Raw genomic sequence first — 6,000 nt, 5'->3', positions numbered from 1 at the left:
CCTATCCCAGGACCATATTGCCCATTATTAGAACTTCAGTTATTGCCTTGTTATTGATGACTTCTGAATCTCCTGTCTCCTGAGCTCCAGATCCACATATCCAAATCTCTCACTCAATGCCCTACAGCAGGCCCACCTGTAACATGTGCATGGCCAGGGCAAGGGTATAAAATGGAGATTCCTGGCCTGTCCCTTTCTCTTCCCACTCGTTTGACCCCACACTGTGAGAGACCGCTCAGATACACATATGAAGACCCTAGCCTGATTTTCCAAGCTCCATCTACACTCCTCCCAAGCAGACACCTTTGTGGCTACTCCTTGGGCCTAGAAATGTGCACAATGGTGGCAGTTCACCTTCAGAACAGACCTGAAGAAGCTTGTCCATGAGCTGGAAGTAGGTTTGGGGACATTTAGGAGGGAATTCAGGGATCCTAGGAAACTGAGGTGGAGCAGGATCTGGGAGTGTGAGCTCTGGGTAGTTATGTCCCCTTGGCCCCACAGGGAAACAGGCTTGGCTAGAAGAGAAACAGAATAGGGGCCATCTAAAGTATGGGGTCTATGCAAGGCTCCCCATTTCCTAAACAGCAAAAGGTAACTGCCCCTACTGGTACCTCAATATCAACATATACAGACCTGAATTTATCATCTACCTTTTTCCTCCTTCATTACTGTCTACCCACAACCTCTTCTATTCCATATCTGAGAAAATAGCACCACTAAACAATCTCTTGCCTTAGCTTTAAACCTGGGAGTTGATCCTATCTCTTAAATTTCTCTATAATTTGAATATTCTCCTCTTCAATCCCACTTGCTACTCCTTCAGTTTGGATTCTTATTATTTGTTATTTGGTCTTACTCCCTCCAGTTCTGTTTTTTTCAAGTACATTCTCCACAATACAAATCTTACCAGGACATTTTATTGCTTAAAATTCTTCATTGTTTCCCATTGTTCTAAGGATAAAATCTAAGCTCCTTAGGGCATAGAAGGCCCTTTAGTATCTAGCTTTGCTTGCCTTTCTAAATTAATCTATCATCACTTCCTCCCTTTACATATATGCTCTATCCAAGCTGGACTACTTGCATTTCCCTGGCTGTATCGTGCTTACCCACATTTCCTTGGCAATAGTAACTCTTCTTTTACAGGAATGGCCTTCCTCCCTATTTCATCTGAGTAATCTCTTTTCATCCTTTGAACCTTAGCCTAGATGGCACATCTGGAAAGCCCTGTTCTCCCCTCTCTACACTCCCCTCTCATTGTATATATACCACATTTTATTCATCTGTTGATGGACACTTGGGTTGTTTCCACCTTTTGGCTATTGTGAATAATGCTGCAGTCAACACTGGTATACATGTATATGAGTTCCTGCTTTCAAGTTTTTTAGGTATTGTCTTAGTTATCTAGTGCTGCTATAAGAGAAATACCACAAGAGGATGACTTTAATAAAGTTATTCATTCACAGTCCAGAAGGCTAGAAGTCCAAATTCAGGGCGTCACTCCCAGGGGAAGGCTTTCTCTCTCTCTGTTGGCTCTGGAGAAAGGTCCTTGTCATCAATCTTCCCCGCTGGAAGAGCTTCTCAACTCAGGGACCCTGGCTCCAAAGGACACGCTATCCTCCTGGCTCCAAAGGACACGCTATCCTCCTGGCTCTTGTTTCTTGGTGGTATGAGGTCCCCGTCTCTCTGCTCACTTCTCTCTTTTATATCTCAAAATAGATTGGCTCAAGACACAATCCAATCTTGTAGATTGAGTCCTGCTTCATTAACATAACTGTCGCTAACCCCATCTCATCAACATCATAGAGACAAGATTTACAACACAAAGGAAAATCACATCAGATGACAAAATGGTGGACAATCACACAATACTGGGACTCATGGCCTAACCAAATTGATACACATATTTTTGGGTACACAGTTCAATCTATGAGAGGTATATACCTAGGAGTGGAATTGCTGGGTCATATGGTAATTTTATGTTTAACTTTTTGAGGAAGTGCTAAACTGTTTCCCACTATGGGTGCACTATCTTACATTCCTATCAGCTATGCACAAGGGTTCCAATTTCTTAAATCCTTACTAAAACTTACTTTGCTTTTTTTCTTTTTTTTTTTCTGATAATAGCCATCCTAGTGGGTGTGTGGTGTATATTTCTTGCCCCAACTAGTGTTTAACAAATAGAAATCAATCTCTATAGCTGATGGTTGTAGCAAGGACAAAGTGTTTGGAACAACATTACAGCATGACCCCCTCCTCCAATTCTGTGACATGCTGATCTGATTTCTGTTGAGAAAACATACCTATTGTGTTAAACTGAATATGCCTTTGTGCGGGAATGATTGGAGCCCAGGGAAAAAAGTAGTGAAGGAAAGAACTAAATTAAGCTTTGGAGGAGTGAACCTAGTCAATTTCTCTGTGTGTATTGGGCACAGTGGTGCAAAGAGGCTTTTCCAGGTAATATTAAGCAAACGGCTTGAAGTGGTTCTAAAAATGTAGTCTTCTGGCCAACAGCATCAGAATTCCCTAAAGAGTTTGTTAGAGTGAAGATTCCTGGATTCTACCCCAGAACTATTGAATCAGTTTCTGAGAGGGAGGCCTAGAATCTGTATTTTTAACAAACTTCATAGGATACCACTGGCTTTTGGTTTCTGAAAGACCTTAATGACTTTTCTGTCCTCAGTCAGGAAGGGAAACAATCCACTTCTCAATTCTCAGAATGACTAGCCCTGGAGAAAGAATGTAGATGTAGTTTAGAGAAAAAATGTTCCCTTCCCAGTTGTGAACTTATTTGTCACACGCTGTAGGTCAAAGTAGAAACTCAATAATGCTTTTAACATTGGTGATTGATCCTTTCATGAAATCAAGGTCAAAATACAATACAGCGTAATTTTCTAAATTGAGCAATTCTTCAGGGCTGACAAAGCAGATGGTGGATTAAGGCAGTTGCTGACCTCTTTCCCAAGGTTTAATGGCTGACCAGCTGGGACTCCATAGGTGCCTAGAACTTCTCAGTTTGAGCTTTGGGGAAAGTCTGTCTACGTAGGGAGTCCTACAATTCCTTCATACATTCAATACTCATTTTAACATCTACTATGAGGCAGGCAGGTCCCTAGGTGGCACAAATGGTTTGTGCTCAGCTGCTATCAAGAAGTTGGCAGTTCTGCCACCCAGCAGCACGGCAAAAGAAAAGCCTGGCAATCTGCTTCTGTAAAGATTATAGCTAAGAAAACCTTATGAAGTCAGTTCTACTATGTAACATATGGGGTTGCCATGAGTGGTACTCAATTAATGGTAATGGATTTGTTTGTTTTTATGAGGCAGGCACTGTGCAAGGCTGACAGGACTGTTGTTAGATGCCATCAAGTTGGTTCTCATAGTGACCTTATGTACAACAGAATGAAACACTGTTCCATCCTGTGCCATCCTCACAATCATTGCTATGTTTTGAGTCCATTGTTGCAGCCTCTGTGTCAATCCATCTCGTTGAGGGTCTTCCCCTTTTTCCATGACCATCTACTCTAGAAAGCATGATGTCCCTCTCCAGGGACTGGTCCCTCCTGATAACATGTCAAAGTACATGAGATGAAGTCTTGCCATCCTCACTCCTAAGGAGCATTCTGGTTGTACTTTTTCCAAGATAGATCTATTTGTTCTTCTGGCAGTCCATAGTATATTCAACATTCTTCACCAATACTATAATTCAAAGGCATCAATTCTTCAGTCTTCCTTATTCACTGTCCAGCTTTCACATGCATATAAGGCAACTGAAAATACCATAGCTTGAGTCAGGCACGCCTTAGGCCTCGAAGTGACATCTTTGCTTTTTAAAACTTTAAAGAAGTCTTTTGCAGCATATTTGCCCAATGCAATACGTCATTTGATTTCTTGACTGCTGCTTCCATGGACGTGATTGTGGTTCCAAGTAAGAAGAAATACCCGACAACTTCAAATTTTCCCCATTTATCATGATGTTGCTTATTAGTCCAGTTGTGAGGATTTTTGTTTTATGTTCAGGTGTAATCCATATTGAAGGCAGTAGTCTTTGATCTTCATCAGTGTTTCGCGTCTTCTTCCCTTTCAGCAAGCAAGGTTGTGTCATCTGCATAGTGCAGGTTGTTAATGAGTCTTTCTCCAATCCTGATGCCACATTCTTCTTCAGATAGTCCAGTGTCTCGGATTATTTGCTCAGCATACAAATTGAGTAAGTATGGTGAAAGGATACAATTCTGACTCACATCTTTCCTAATTTTAAACCATGCAGTATCCCCTTGTTCTATTCGGACAACTGCCTCTTGGTCTATGTACAGGTTCCTCAAGAGCACGATTAAGTGTTCTGGAATTCTCATTCTTTGCAATGTTATCCATAACTTGTTATGATCCACAAAGTCGAATGCCTTTGCATAGTCAATAAAACACAGGTAAACATCTTTCTGGTATTCTCTGCTTTCAGCTAGGATCCATCTGACATTAGTAATGATATCCCTTGTTCCACGTCCTCTTCTGAATCCAGCTTGAATTTCTGGAAGTTCCCTGTCAACATACTGCTGCAACTGTTTTTGAATTATCTTCATAAAGTTTTATTTTTGTGTGATATTATTGATATTGGTTGATAACTTCCACATTCTGTTGAATCACCTTTCTTTGGAATGGGCACAAATATGGATCTCTTCCAGTCAGTTGGCCAGGTAGCTGTCTTCCAAATTTCTTGGATTAGACAAGTGGGCGCTTTCAGCATTGCATCCATTTGTTGAAACATCTCAATTGGTATTCTGTCAGTTCCTGAAGCCTTCTTTTTCACCAATGCCTTCAGTGCAGCTTAGACTTCTTCAATCAGCACCATTGGTTCCTGACGATATGCTACCTCCCGAAATGGTTGAACATGGACTAATTCTTTTTGGTCCAGTGACTCTGTGTATTCGTTCCATCTTCTTTTGATGCTTCCTGCGCCGTTCACTTTTTGCCCATAGAATCTTTCAATATTGCGACTCGAGGCTGAATTTTTTCTTCAGTTCTTTCAGCTTGAGAAATGCTGAGTGTGTTCTTCCTGCGTGATTTTCTAACTCCAGGTCTTCGCACATTTCATTGTAACACTTTACTTGGTCTTCTTGAGCTGCGTTTTGAAATCTTCTGTTCGGCTCTTTTACTTCATCATTTCTTCCATTCGCTTTAGCTACTCTATGTTCAAGAGCAAGTCTCAGAGTCTCTTCTGACACCCATTTTGGCCTTTTCTTTCTTTCCTGTCTTTTTAATGACCTTTTGCTTTTATCATGTATGATGTCTTTGATGTCATTCCACAACTCGTATGGTCTTCAGTCATTACTGTTCAATGCATCAAATCTATTCTTGAGATGGTCACTAAATTCAGGTGGGATATACTCAAGGTTGTACTTTGGCTCTTGTGGACTTGTTTAGAAGTGGACTGGCAGGTCCTTCTTCCTAGTCTGTCTTAGTCTGGAAGCTCTGGTGAAACCTGTCCACCATAGATGGCCTGGTGGTATTTGAAATACTGGTGGCATAGCTTCTAGCATTATAGTAACATGCAAGCCACCACATTATGACAAACTGACACGTGGTGGATGGGACTGTAAGGGTAAGCATAACATAAGACAACATAACAATGTAACATAATGTAACATAACATCACATAACCAATTGCCCTCTGGGGTACAGCAATGCTTGCAGCAGAGAACAATCTCGTGAAGGAAGATTTGGCCTTGGGAATTTAAAAACTTGTTTGGAGTAGACTATAAAACCCTAACCAAAGGAATGCACAAGAGAATTAGCCACATTTTCAGGCATATCGACTATGTGTAGATATACATTATTCATTCAATTTCACAGCAACTTTGTTAGCTATCATCTCCAGTTTATCTCGCTTCTCGTAGCTCTAGTTTGTAAAAGAAAGAAAAGAGCTAGCATTCAACCCTGAGTCTGATATTGCAATGGCTCCCAAACTTGGGAGTATGCACAGAACTGACTGGAAGGAACCTTTTTAAAAAG

This window comes from Trichechus manatus, unplaced genomic scaffold, assembly GCF_000243295.1.
Source record: "Trichechus manatus latirostris isolate Lorelei unplaced genomic scaffold, TriManLat1.0 scaffold00030, whole genome shotgun sequence".
Taxonomy (NCBI): Eukaryota; Metazoa; Chordata; class Mammalia; order Sirenia; family Trichechidae; genus Trichechus; species Trichechus manatus.
Note: the sequence above shows the minus strand (reverse complement) of the source record.